Raw genomic sequence first — 14,363 nt, forward strand, 5'->3', positions numbered from 1 at the left:
CTCCTTCCCATACTTTGCTGTTTTTGTTTGTTTGTTTGTTCTGGGTTTTTTTTCCCTAATTGTCACCATGCCCTATACTATCCCCTTGGTGCCCTTGGCAAATATTAGATCGTTTATTCTTAACAATGATCCTTGTTATGCTCATGATGAACCTTTCTTAACAAAGGTTAAGAAACCTGATCAAAGTTACACAGCCAGTAAGTGATGGGGCCTTTCATTCATTCAACAAATACTGTTGGGTGTCCACCTTGTGCTGGGATACGAAGCTCCAGAAAGTCATCTGGTGCAGCCCTTAGGGCTAGAGATCACTCCTGTCCCATATTCCTTCCTTCCTTCCTTCCTTCCTTTATATATATATATATAAATATATTCCTTCATATATATATATATATATATATATATATATATATATATATAATCCTCACCAGAGGACATGCTTATTGATTTCAGAGAGAAGAGAAGGGAGGAAGAGAGAGGGAGAGAAACATTGATGTGAGAGAGAAACATCAATCAATTAATTGATTGGTTGCCTCTCTTAAGCACCCAGACTAGGGACTGAACCTGCAACCTAGGCATGTGCCCTAACCAGGAATCAAACCCACAGTCTCTCAGTTTCTGGACTACTCTCTAACCAAGTGAGCCACACCAGCCAGGGCACAGCTTTCTGGATACAGTAACGAAGCCACAATCCACCCCCAGCCCACACTACCATGCGCTCTCCACAAAGGCAATCAGAAAGCGCTCAGGCCCCAAAGACTGGTGAGATCTCTGAGGACAGCCATCTCATTGGGCTGGGGTGGGTCTTGCATTCCAGTTTCTGAACCTGGTGTCAAATGCCAATACTCAGGGTTTTAGACTTGCAGATTAATAGGGGATATGCTCCCCCAACTCCAAATACAAGGTTTCATGGGACCAGATATAATAAGTTGAAGGCAAGAAGGCAGGCAGGCAGGCAGGCAGGAAGGAAGGAAGGGAGGGAGGAAGGGAGAGAGGGAGAGAAGATAATTAGGATTTATTGAGTGTCTCCTTTGTATCATAGGCTGTTCAAGGCCCTTTCACTTATATTTCATCATTATCCCAATTGTTTCAGTAAGCAAACCAAAGCTCAAAAAGACAAAATGATTTGCCCAAGGCCATAGAGCCAGTAGTGACTTAATCCTGAGTCCATCCGATGCAGAACCTGTGCCATTTCTTCTAGCAGGTCAAAACAATGGAGAAGCTGCAGCAGGGTCTTCTGCCCCAGCGTAAACCTGGTTCTTTGACGTCCCAACTGACCTATGGGTGGCATCCTACATGCCAAGTTTTCTCCCTCACTACCCCTAGCCCTGTGGTCTCATCTCTCATTCCGCCTTTCTCTGTTGTATTGCACAGGCAGGGTTAAAGAGCTAAATAAGTTTTCTGGCTAGGATTAGGTGGGTGGTGGGTGGGGGAGCTGTTGTGTGGCTTTGGGGTGCAGCCAGGCAGACCTCCATCCAGGACTTCAGGATCTGGGAGAAGAAGTGATACATCCTCCTAGGCCAGAATTGGGTGGCTAAATCATGCGGAGGCCGGGGCATGGCCACAAGCCTACATGGTGGGAAGGCCAGATGACCGTGGGGACTGTGGCAGGTGGAGAGAACTAAGCAAGTCCCCTCCCCGTCCCCCTCCCTCCCTCCAGTGTCAACGAAGGTGATGTGGTTTCCCCTGTGGTTTGTTGCCCTAGACACCTGCAGTTCTGAGTTCGTGTGTGTGTGTGTCTATGTGCCAACAGTGCTGTGGGGGGACACGAGGGGAAAGCAGAGGGACAGGATGGGGAGGGGCAGGAAGCCAAAGACAGGCTCTCCTCGACCCTCGGGCAGAGAGGGAGCACTGCACGCACAAGATGTCAGAGGTCACCCCCTCGACGACTTCAGGTGCTCAATTGGGAACATCAGGATGGAGCTTGGATAAAGGCATTGTGGGTGCAAAGGCCCCTGAGCTGAGCCTGGGAGCCGGGGAACTTAAGTTCTGGGCCTGGTTCTGCCTTTAACTTCCTGGGTCTCACCTCTCTGAGTCTCAGTTTCCTGCTCTGTAAAATAACAATATTCTGGCTACCTCCCTCGGTGGGCTGGCCCGAGACCACACAACTAATGCAAAACTTTGGACCACTGTGAGTTTCAGAATTCGTGTCCTTATAGCATGAGAAGTATTATAGTTGCTTACTCTAGCCCTGGGCACAGCACACACACACATGCCAGTGGAGATAAAGAACATTAAAGGCAAAAACAAAAACATAGCCTCTGCCCTCACATAGATCACAGAGTAGCGAGGGAACAAAACAAACACATAAAATACTTGAGAGTCTTTCGGGAAGCCAACTATTTTAAAAATCTCACTATCTGTGCAACCTCGGCCAAGACATAACTTCTCGGGGCCTCAGTTTTCTCATCTGTCAAATGAGGGAGTTGGCTTAGATTATTGCTACTTACTATTCTGAGTCTAAAGCTGTTTTCTGATTTCGTGACTCCAGTGGGTACACAGCAAAGAGGAAAGATTTGAGCAGATCCTGGCTGGAAGGAAGCCGGCGAGTGCGGAGCTGGTTTTTACAGGAGCCCAGAAATGTGAGTCAGTGTGGGGGCAGGGGGGTAACATTCCAGGTAGGGAGAAAGGCATGTGCAAGGGCGAGGCGAGGAAGCAGAGGGGTGGCAAACAGATTAACAGGCTCTGGAATGAGGTTGGTGAGGACTGAGGGAGACTGGGGAGGAAGTTCGGACTGGAAGGGAAGAAGGGGCAGTCCCCGGGGCTGAGGCAGCTGAGACAAGAAGGTGGGGAGGAATATCAGTGGGAAGACACTCTCTCGGCCCCAGAGGTCAGTGCCAGGGCCCAGGCAGCCAAACTCCACCCAGGAGAGAGGGAGAGAAAGGTTCCTTTGCCAAGAGGCCTCCCCCACCCGAGAAGGCCCCATTGCTCCCTTCCCTTCTCTCCCGGTCCCCGCCCAGCCTGGAGGTAAGTGAGGGCCCCAGGAAGCCAGAGCCTCCTGAGTGGTGGAAACAAACAGACGGGGCCCTGCCATGTCTCCCCGTAACAGCAGAGCCAGAATAACGACAATCACCATCATCAACTCCCCTCGCTTGCCCTCTGGTAAAACCTCATAGCACCGAAACCTCTTGATAATGGCCATTCCGTTCACTAGAATCTTTGCTCCTAAGAGCTGCAAGTGATTTATAAGAGTATCTAGTTTACAGGTCCCCCAAACCCGATAATACATCAAACTCACTGAGGAGAACCCGAGAGAGCAGATTCTTGGGGTGCCTCACAGACCTGATTAGACTCTTTGGGGTGGGGGTACCCAGTAATCTAATCTGTAGTTCTCAGGTAACTCTGAAGTGTGGTTAAGTTTATAACACCCTAACCTAATCCAAACCACCCCTTTTACAGCGAGGAAGCTGAAGACCCAAGGAGAAAATAACGTGCCAGAGAGGACATGGCCGGTCAGGGAGGACGAGCAGGCAGAACTCCGGCTTCTCAGCTTCCAGGTCAGCGGTCCTCCCACCGCCGGCACTGCCCAGCCCTGCAGACGCCTGTGCCAGCAGAGATTATGGTCAGGGAGGCAGCCACCAGGCCATACTCTAATCGTGAGCAAGAAGAAATTGGTCTGAGTTGCCGAATGTTTTTCTGCAGCCAGCTCACGATTACTCTCTCCCGTGGGTCCCTGCAGGGACGCTGTGGTCCACCCGCTGGCGGGCCTGAGACTTCAGCTTTGCTACATGCCCCCAACAGGACCCTCTGGAGCCCCAGTGTCTATTTTGGCTGGAGCGCAGGGACCCACTTTGTTACAAATTTTAATGGTTCCTCTTAGGAGTTACTTACCTGCAGCCACTGAATCTCCAGGCAAGACCTTGCAGAGGGGCTGGCCTAAGGACACTCACCTCTCTTCTCCATGAGTGCCTTTGGGGTGGTTTTGGGGTGGTTTTGGGCTATGCCCCTGCCTGTCAGGGGAGTGGAGGCAGGAAAGGAGCACTGAGGTGAGGGAGGCATGGGATGAGGGTGGCTATGAAGCTGGGGGCAGGGTGCAGTGAGTGTCCTTGCCAAGACCTTGAAGTACCCGAGCCCCATAGGCCCACCACTATGCTCTTAGAACTTATTTATTGCTTACTTGGTGCCAGGTTCTTGTGCACAGAGGCGAACGAAGCCACAGTTCCTACCATGGAGGAATCCATCATTTCTTGGAGAGCAGGATACAGCCAAAAATAAAAAATTTAAAAAGAGCCCAGAGTGAGAGAACCGTCAGACCAGGGGCTCCAACGACCTGTGCTGCAGAGGAGATGCTGGGCTCGCAGAGTCTCAGAAGTTCCATGTTGGAAGGGACCAGCCTGGTTACCGGTCCTTCTGGGCTGTGGCACTGGTCCCACTCTGACCTGCCCCACTCTGCGCTGGGACAGTGATTCCATCCTACTCCAGCTTGGCCTGAGCAGCTGGGGCTAGGAGGGTGAGGGAGGCTGAGAGAAACCGAGACACAAGGCCACTCTACCCTTGGGCAGTTCCTTAAAAGCTCTATGCTCCTCCACAGTGAGCCTTTAAGGAATCATTAAAAAAACCTGTAGAGGCCCTGGCTGGCGTGGCTCAGTGGATTGAGCACAGGTCTGTGAGCCAGAGGGTCACCGGTTCGAGCCAGGTCCCCAGTAGGCGGTGTGTGAGAGGCAACTGGATGTTTCTTCCGCTCTCTTTCCCCCTTTCCCCTCTCTCTGGAAAAAAAAAAAACAAAAAAACCCTGTAGAGGAATGGTAAAGAGAGGCGGTGGTATATTATGGTTAAAAGCAATTATTTGAAGTTTGTCCCCTAACCACCCACTGTGTGATCTTAAGCATGAAATCTCACTGCCTGAGGCTCAATTTCTCATCTGCAAACCTGAGTGTGGAGCGCCTGCCATATTAGGTTTGTTGTGACGAATCCTGAGATCAGGACATGAAGTGCTCAGCCCAGAGCCTGACGCATAGGGGGCCCTGTTTGGGGATGGAGCTAGATGCTGACATCGGTAACAGAAGACAGTGTCCTGTCTCTTCTGTCCCTCTGAGCGGCAGTTTTCCCTACAAGCTCATTTTCAATGATTTTTCAATGATACTGATCTAATTTATGCAAAGAAATCCAAATGGGTCTCTCGTCCAAGCTGACCCCCTGGGGTGTGCAGGGTGGCTTGGCTGGGCTGAGGGAATGGGTACACTCCTTGGAACCTTCCCCAACCCTCCCAGGGTCCTCTGGTATTGTCCCAGTTGCCTCAGAGTTGAGGGGAGGCGGACAGCTGCAGGGAATGCCCACACCGACTGCAGACAGAGCCTTGCCTCCTCTCCCCAACCTTGGCAATAGCACATCTGGAGTGATCTGCACATCTGGCTGCATCCCTGGGGCAATAGCCACAGCTGCTGACATTTGAGGGAGATCTAGCTCCTCAGCCAGGGCCTAGGGGGCTATAAATAACTAGCTAAGGGGACCAGGGGGACGAGGTTGACCTTTGGGGGGCGGGAGCGGCTGGCAACTTCCCCCACCCCCTCGGGTCCAGAGCCAGAGTTTTAGCAAAACAGGAAGAGGCAGCAGCAGCAGCTGCTGGGAAAGTAGGAGTGGCTCCTCTTCCCCCACTTGCCTGGGGCCTTCGGATCCCAGCCAGGACCTGGGAGAGGTGGAGTCATCTAGGCAGGAGAAGGAGGGGCAGACCCACGAAGCCGTGGCCCCAGCTCCTGGTGCCTCCCAATGCCTCCCACAGGCAAGAGAGAAGCGGGTAGAGAAGGGCAGCCCAGTGGGCTGAGCCCTCCATCCCTGCTCCCTTTCGTTCCCTTTCTGTTCCCCTATCAGTGGTACGACAGGAAGGACAGGCAGTAGAAATGGAGCATAAAATGCATCCACTGATCCAGCCAATGTATCTGCAGGCCCAGGGCTGGGATGGGCCCAGGGATGTGTCAAGCCCGCCTTCCTCTCTCATCCCCTCCCAGCCCACAGGTGGGCTGAGCCTAAGCCCGGTGGGTGGGAGGTAGGGCGCTAGACTGGAGGAAGGATGCCCCTGGACTTCTGGAGAGGTGCGCAAGGCCTGGCCCCAGTGGATGATGGAGAACCTCCCCAGGAACTATGGAGCTGAGGGGGTCCGAAGCTCTGGGGTGGCTCTGGGTAACTGTTTGTCACAGGGCATCCGCAGAGTAAAGCTCTGGAGAGCCAAGCCCCAACTCGGAGGGTCTCATGAAGTCCAGGGTTAAAGGAGTTATCCTGGAAATGTTGCCCTGCCTGGGCCCCTGAGGGTCTGTCCTGTGGTGTCTCCAGGGGGGTCCCCATCTGCATCTGTCGTGACCTGTCCTCACCTCCCATCCTGGAGCCCCGCACTTCACCCCCAGGGAGGGTCCAGACCAGCAGCGTCTAACAGAAACAGAATGTGAACCACAGATGTAACTTTAAATTTTCTTTTAAAAAAGTAAAAGTAAATGGGTGAAGCTCATTTTAGTAGTATATTTATTTAAGCTAATATATGTAAAATGTTGTCATGTCAGCATATAATCAAAAGAATTGTTACTATTTTACATCCTTTTTTTCATACTAAGTCTTCGAGACGCGGTTTGGACTTCACCCTCGTGGCCATTTCAGCTCTGACCAGCCAGACTGCAAGTTCAGCCGCGCCTGGCGCTCGCAGCCACCGAAGTGACCAGCACAGGCTTTCACCACTTGCAGCTTAACCTCTTCTTCAGCCTTCCTAGTCTCTTGCTGGGGAAGACGTTCAAGAAGTGTAGGAGGAGGCCAGTGAGGTCAATGCTGAGAGTTAACATATAGTTACCTTGCTCTGGGTCTAGGAGGGAGGACAGCCACCCACTTTTCCTTTCAAGCATCTGTCTCTAGACCTGGAACCAATCCTGTTATACAGGTGAGCCGGGAAACTGAATCACAGGGCAGCATCTTACACAACTGGTCTCCTCCTCCTCCTCTTTTCAGGACTCTTCATCTAAGCTGGAGGTTGACAGAATCTTGTTTCCTCTATCCTGTTTCTCCTTCCAAACACCCACCCAGCCCACAGGTATTGGGCAGCAGAGCGAGCGAATACAAGAGGAGAAGCTAAATGGGAGGGGAATACAGAGTCAAGCTGCGGACACATGGAGTGGAGATGCTGATGGGACCGTCTCGGGGGGAGCAGGGGTGGAGTGGACAGGTGCTCTCTGGAGCTCTGAATGGTGGAGGTGGGGCAGGACAAATAAGGATCCTGGGTCATGAGTGAGGGCTGGACTTGTAGGTAGGAGTGAATGAGACCGCCGGGGTGCAGAGCAGAAGGGAGAGGAGGGGAATGAAGGGAACCTGGAAGAAGGCTAAACACAGACACTTGTAAAAACAAAGATTTCAGGTGGGCCCAGTCAGAGATTTAAATGAAGCAAAAGGAAGTACAGTGCCTGACTCCAAAGTGGGAGAAAATGTCAGGAAGGAGAGTTCAACTGCAACTCGGCTCAGCTGCAGTCGACAATGCTTTAGAATCATTCTTATAGCGCGAGCTCACACAAATTGATAAGAAACACTAAAAAAGTGGTAGACTAAAGTTCAAAGCACAGAAACGACTCTTCAGGGAAAGAGGAAACACAGCTAGTCAGCAAAGGTAGGGAAATGTTCAAAGTGCCAATTAAAATAAGATCAAGGTAGAAGCCACTTTCAAACATCAGTGAGAATGTGGTGAAATGCGCATGTTGTTTTCAGTGGTGTAACCTCTTTTGAAATCAGTTTGGCAGCATATATAAGACCTATAAAATGTTCTTACCCTTTGGCTCAATCACTCCACCCAATGTACCCAAACGAAATTTCTATAGCCAAAATTCAGGGAGCAGGGAGTGGAATAAGTACATAATGGTGTTCACCACCACACTATTTGTAATGTGGAAAATTAGAAACAATTTGAACACCTACAGGTGGAAAATTGTGAAGTAAACTGTATTTCCACTTAATAGAAAATGATGAAGCCGTTAAACAGATGCATATGAATGCAAAATAGCATCACAGAGAATATGGACTCGTGTATGCCCCGTGATAGCAACTGCATTAAAAAAAAAGAAGCATAGAGAAAAAGAGTAAGAGGAAATTCATGCAATAGGTAATGGTTATGTAAGGTGGTACAACTCTGCACATTCTTCTGGTTATTTAATAATTGTCAACACTGTGAAGGCCTGTGGAGAGTGGAGAAGAGGGTTGACCAGAAGCCTCAACTTGGCAACAAGGAGGGCCCTGATATCCTCATGGAGGCCATGAGTGTATTTGTTTCACAAGTATAGGTAGGTACTGGGCTTTTGGTCCATGAGCCAGGCACTGTCGTTGTGGGGATTAGCTCAGCCCTGTTCTGATGGAAAATGCCCAGGTTTTCTGCCTGGGTGCAAAAGTTACTCTGTCCACTGGGAGCTCTGGAAGTTCAACTGGCTTCCCTGCCAGCAAGACCTTGTCCTGGTCCTGGAAGGGCAGCCCCCAGACAACAGACCCAGGGAAGTCAAGAGCAGGTACTGAGGGGAGGGAACAGCATGTGTGGGTAGCAGTGGCCCGAGTGAGGTTAGGGGAGGGCTGGGGGGATCGCCAAGGAGTGTAGGGGACTGAGGGCTGCTCTGCTCTTGGGAGGGGTTGGCGGGCTGTGGTCGGCCACCTGCTATTTCACATCACCCTGAAGGTGACATGAGATGTAAGTGGGCCATCACCTCCACCACCCCCCACAGGAACTCTACCTGGGCCCCCACCTACGGCACCATCCGGCCTGGGAAGCATCCTGCTCCTCCCCCCTCAGTTCTCTTCCTACAATGACAAACCAGGGCCTTGAAATAACACGTCTTTATTTACGCCATCATTTCCACATAATTTGCCTATGATTCATCTGTTGTCAAGAGGCATTAAAACCTCCAGCCCTAGCTCCCAGGCGCCCGCCAGTCCCTGGCCCACTCCCTCCCGTGGCCCACCACTCCCCTTGCCCGGCTCGCACCCTCATCCCTGTTTCCTGAACCCCACTTGCGCCCCCACCCCAGTTCCTCCCTCTGTGTCCTTTTGTGGGAGTGGGAGGCAGGGGCTGGGGCTGTGAATGGCCCAGACCACACCCCCTGCTTCCCCAGGCCAGGCCCTGGCCAGAGGAAGGCCTCCAGCCCTAGGACTTAAGCTGACCTTCTGTGAGCAGGAAGCCCTGGAAGAGGGAAGAAGCTTCTCTTTGCCTAGAAGCAGGAAGCTGTTGGAACCCCCAGCCCCAGAGGCACCCCCTTTCTGCAACCCCCCCACCCCCTCACTTCCTCAGGCTGGATTTTCCTAATACCTCAGGGCTGCTGGTGCCTGGGTCCCTCCCCCTCATTCTGTTTCCCACAGGGCACAGGGGTATAAAGTTTCCACCATGCGTGTGTGTGTGTGTGTGTGTGTGTGTGTGTGTTGGGGGGTGAGAGGAGTTGTCTTTCACACCCTCATTACCCCAATGAGTCTGTAAGGCTTTGGGGGGGGGCCCAGTCCTCCCCAGGGGAATCTAGGTGAGCCTGGGGAGCTGTAAAGTGGGGGAGGCGGGGGAGGAAGAGAGCAAGGGGCAAGCAGGAGACTAAGGGGGCTGCTAGGAGCGGGGTTGGGTGAGGGGAGCTGCTGTGGTTGGGTTATCTGATGTGAGGAGCCAGGTGTGCTCTGGGGGTGGGGAAGAGCTGCCTGAGAGTGAGGCAGAAACTGCACAGTGCCCGAGACACAGAGGCGAGAGAGGCTGAACTGCGCCAAATCCAGAGGGGACCGAGGGAGATCGGATCCCTCCCCACCAGAGACCAGCTTTCCTCCTCAAGCTCTGGGAACCACCCAAGGCTGGGGGCAGTGTCCTGGCCACCCTGTTCCTTGGTCCCTCAGCTCCCGGGACACTGGCTCCCCCAGCTCCTCCGCTCCCAAAGAAGCAGGTGGCTTCATGGCCCCCCCAACACTGTGTGATGGCAGAGGTGGGGGTGGCCAGGGGCTGTGTGGAGGGGGGACAGGGGTCCAGCCTTATCCCTGAGAATCAGAGCAGTTGGAGACAGTTGAGGTCTATAATCTCGGTTGGGGGTGGATGGGTGGAGGAGGCTTTGCAGGAGGAGATAATGGGACAGAGCAGAGCTCTGGCCTGAAACAGGGACCAGGAGCCCCTCAACCAGCTCTCCCCAACCAGCACCCCCTGCCTGGAGTGGCTCCTCTCAAGACAGAAGCTGTCCTACTGCGCACAGGACTGGGAGGGGCACGGCGAGCAGGGCTGTGTGCATCGCTGGGGTGCCATCTTGGTCCTCCAACGAGAGGGTGCGCCTGTGAGTCCCTAGCCCACCTCCTCCAGCCCTGGCTTAGAATGTGCATGTGTTGGGGTCAGGGTGCTCCTCATAAGGAAGAGGATGTCTAGTTAGAGGAGAGGACCCCCAGATTGTGGTAAAAATACTAACCAAGGCAAATAGTTATCAGACATTCACTACTTGCCAGGCACAATTCTAAACGCTGTGTATTAAGTCATTGAGCCCTCACAACACCAATGTATTGGGTGCCGCTGTGATCTCCGCTGTACTGAAGAGACGGAACAAGTACCGGTTGCCAGCAGCCCCACCGCGAGTTCAGACCCTGCTGCCCCTCAGTGCAGTTTCTGCTGGTCTCGCCAGCTACCCTAGATGCACCCTGCCAGGCACCACCCTGCAAGCCTTCCTTCGGGTTATCTTCACGAAGGCTCTATATCCCCATTCATAGAAGAGGAAACTGAGGCTCAAGGAATCTCCCCCAACCTGCACAGCTAGTGAGAAACATGCTCAGGATTCAGGATGAGCCATTTGTAAAGTCCATGCACTTATTCACTACCGTGGCCACTTCCTCGAGGCTCGGGGTGGCGGGGGTGGGGGTCGGGCTGGGAGAGCACCCGAGCTCTGTCTGCCGTTGTGTTGAGGCCCCCCCCAAGCCGAGCACCTGGCTGGCTTGAGGTAGGAAGAGCTGTGGTCAGCATTCGCTCAGAGAATGAACTAACAACCAAGCAAACAAACAATGAACGGTCATCTCCCAAGGCCACTGATATCCTGCCCGCTGACAGTGTTCCCTCCCCTCCCGTCCACTCCTCTACCACCNCATGCACTTATTCACTACCGTGGCCACTTTCTCAAGGCTCGGGGTGGCGGGGGTGGGGGGCGGGCTGGGAGAGCACCCGAGCTCTGTCTGCCGTTGTGTTGAGGTCCCCCCAAGCCGAGCACCTGGCTGGCTTGAGGTAGGAAGAGCTGTGGTCAGCATTCGCTCAGAGAATGAACTAACAACCAAGCAAACAAACAATGAACGGTCATCTCCCAAGGCCACTGATATCCTGCCCGCTGACAGTGTTCCCTCCCCTCCCGTCCACTCCTCTACCACCTCAAGGCCTTCCTGTCAACACAGCAGAAGGCCGAGAGCTCCCTGGGGTGGGGTCCCTATCAGAGCGGAAGTGGGGCTGGCTTCTCTGTCACCACCTTTATCTCTTCTCCCCATCCCCACTTTATCGCCCAGGGTCCTCCCATCCTCCCCTCCCTGCCACTCCCCAGGGGGCTCCAGGGTGGGAGAGGGGAAGACATTTAAATCAGTGGAACTGGGCGTGGGACTGGGTGGTGGAGAAAACAGAGAGACACCAGGAACGGGTCTCTCTGGCTCTCTGAAGCTGATGCCTGCAGTCTCCCACGCCCAGGGTGGGCTGGCCTTGGTGGCTGAGCCTTTTCTGAGGGGCTGCTCGATCAGGTGAGGCAAGTGGAGAAACAGGGCACAGATGCAGTTGGGGCCCCTGTCCTCCCTCACCCTAGCCCCGTGCCAGCTGCTACAGATACTCACAGGCATCTGTAGGACTTTTAATTAGATCGGGTGGCACAGGCTTTTCCAGATGCTTGTCAGATTCTGAGTGCAAGTGAAGAGGACAGTGAGGAGGCCCCATGGAGCTAAATAAGGGCTGCCAGGCTGGGCTACATGTCATTTCTCCACCCCTTACCAGGACAGAGGTGTCTAGGGAGCGTTCTGCCCGCTGCCTGTGGCCTTTCTCCTCTCAGCAACCAGCATCTAGGAGCGTCTGCCTTTCTTCCCAGAGTCCAGCTCGGACAGAATTTGCAGAACAATCCAGCTTGGAATTTGATACTTGATCCACCCCTTCCTGTGTCCCCTATATCAGATATCACTGGGTCCCTGATCCTTGTCTCAGATATGGTTTGATTCCATGAGGATCTGTCCAGACTTGGGATGAGACTATTGGGTCTTAAGAAGGGGGGAATTGTAGAAGCATTGACAAGTCCCCCAAATCCTCGGCAACGCCTAGGTCTGGGCAACTGTTCCCTTCCGTGACTCAGTCTCTCCTTACACACCCCCTTCCCTGGCTGCCAGTGAGGTCACCAACAACTGAGCTGGAGCAAGCTGACGTCGACCTGCAGGAGGGCCTCAGGCTCTGGCTGTGCGTCCGTCTACGCTGTGCGTGGTCCTCGAGGCCAGAGGGACAGTCAGAATATCGGGTGGCAAAACAAGGATTCAAAGATTTGGGCAGACTACAATGTGGGATAAATTGAATCAGACAGGTACGAATAGGGGAAAATGCTCATTCTGCACTTTGGTCCAAAAAGAACCCTGTTCGTGGGCAGAATGAGGGAGATGCGCGCAGCAGATGCTCTGGGGAGAGGTAGTCAGCCTGCGGGTTCTGAAGCCACAGGACTCAACTTCTCAGTTTCCAAAGTCCAGGGGAAGGTGTTTAAATTTGCATAAGTCTGTTTGCATCTCATTTTCTAGTAGAGACCCAAGTAGAATGTTTTAAACTTGACGTCTCTTGTGAGGATCAGATCTTTTAGATGCAAACAGACGTGGGCAGCATGTGGCCTTGTATTCACTCCTTCGGCCATTTACTTGGCCACGTTTGTGGAATCCCTCCCTCCTTTGTTCCAGTCTGGAAGGGAGCCCCAAGGCAGAACAGAAATTTAAAACCCGCTACAGTGTATGCTTCATTCTACACCAGGGTGGCTACACAAGCCTACTCAGATGTGGCCAGCAGGGGTATGGCACGGTGAAGTTCAGGGGAGAGTTTATGGGAGACTCAAAGCCTCAGGAAATGGAAGGAGTAGTGGGGCCGTTGACCGGCTGAGAAAACTAGGGGAAACAAAGCCAGCAGAGGGCATGTCAGGCCAAGAAAACAACATGTAAAATGTACTGTAGGGGACTCAAAGTGTAGGCTGGGACCCGGAGCCCCATTTAGGGGTTCTGCATGGCCGAACTATTTCCATTTTTCCTTTTTACCCTCATTCCCTCAGTTGTGTACAGAGGCGTTATCCAGAGGCCCCATGGTGTGTGATATTCTAGCAGATGGAATGCAGAACTAGATATGAGAACCTAGCTGCCTTCTAGTAAGCCAGACATCAAAGAGATTCACAAGACTGTAAAACCATGCTCTCTTGTCACTAAATTTGTTCTGCTTTGGGAAGAAGGTTATTTTAATAAAAAATTACATTAACTGCCCTGGCTGGCGTAGCTCAATGGATTGAGCACGGGCCTGCGAACCAGACGATCGTGGTTCGATTCCCAGTCAGGGCACATGCCTGGGTTGCAGGCCAGTTCCCAGCAGGGGACTCACAAGAGGCAACCACACATTGATACTTCTCTCCTTCTCTCCTTCCCTTCCCCTCTAAGGATAAATAAATAAAATCTTTAAAAAAAAAAGTTCTGTGATGGCGAAGCCTCTAAAAAAATTACGTTAACTTATAATATCGTTATAGTAGGTTCATTATTATTATTAAAATATTTTTCAAATTTCTTAAACTTCTAACATGGTAAATTTGGAGGGATATATTAACCCACAGAGACACAAACTCTTCAGTGTCCTTATTTTTGGCTTGAGAACCACAGGCCCATGGAGGGCCTCAGGGGGAGACCTGCAAATGGTTGGAGGTGTCAGTGGCTTCAGTTTCAATGCCTGGACAGTGACACGTGACCCTGGAGGAGCAAACAGACCTGACCATAGTGGGCTTTATAGCTTTGCCAAAGGAGCAAGGGTCCAGTAAGTGCTGGGGTAAAAATTAAAACAATGACACCACAAATACGTGGAGCAAACCTGACCTTTGCAGTTCATTTTGATTTCCCCTTCCCACCTGAGAACACTTGACGTTAATTATGGGTTGGTTCTGTGGGCAGCGAAGTCGGGTGGCAGCAGTCACTGAGGGAGCGAAGCTGGCAGAGAAAGGCCGTAATTGAAAGAAGTTGTGGGGAGTATTAACTAGACGTCCACATGTTTCAGTTTTGTGTGTCTACTTTCCTATCCCTTTCCCACACTTTTCTCTCCAATTGGGGCTGTTTCAGTTGGGGCTTGCTTGGCTTATAAAATTTCATACCTGCCCCCTGGTGGCCAGATGGCACAATGGTGCGTCCCCCCTGCTGGGGCAGATACTTGTGGAGCAGGAGCCTATAGCTCCACAGAC

General features: G+C 52.4%; 2 protein-coding genes and 1 long non-coding RNA gene across 3 annotated transcripts in view; 1 reads left to right on the forward strand and 2 right to left on the reverse strand.

The window, feature by feature from the left end:
* The window catches only part of HDAC7 (histone deacetylase 7), a 41,576-nt gene extending 39,047 nt beyond the window's left edge, over positions 1-2,529 (reverse strand). Inside the window, exon 1 of the mRNA XM_037061124.1 lies at positions 2,448-2,529. The gene's annotated coding sequence lies outside the window, so the exon portion shown is untranslated. The remainder of the gene's footprint in view (positions 1-2,447) is intronic.
* Positions 2,497-4,209, forward strand: LOC118997449 (uncharacterized). Its single transcript, XR_005068671.1, has 2 exons — positions 2,497-2,579; positions 3,397-4,209. It is a non-coding gene; the product is annotated as an uncharacterized LOC118997449 (long non-coding RNA).
* Positions 4,210-5,541: 1,332 nt separating this feature from the next.
* The window catches only part of VDR (vitamin D receptor), a 69,395-nt gene continuing 60,573 nt past the window's right edge, over positions 5,542-14,363 (reverse strand). The window contains exon 13 of the mRNA XM_037061126.1: positions 5,542-5,559. The gene's annotated coding sequence lies outside the window, so the exon portion shown is untranslated. The remainder of the gene's footprint in view (positions 5,560-14,363) is intronic.

Source organism: Sturnira hondurensis, unplaced genomic scaffold (assembly GCF_014824575.4).
Source record: "Sturnira hondurensis isolate 20B ecotype Veracruz unplaced genomic scaffold, ASM1482457v3 Scaffold0013190, whole genome shotgun sequence".
Taxonomy (NCBI): domain Eukaryota; kingdom Metazoa; phylum Chordata; class Mammalia; order Chiroptera; family Phyllostomidae; genus Sturnira; species Sturnira hondurensis.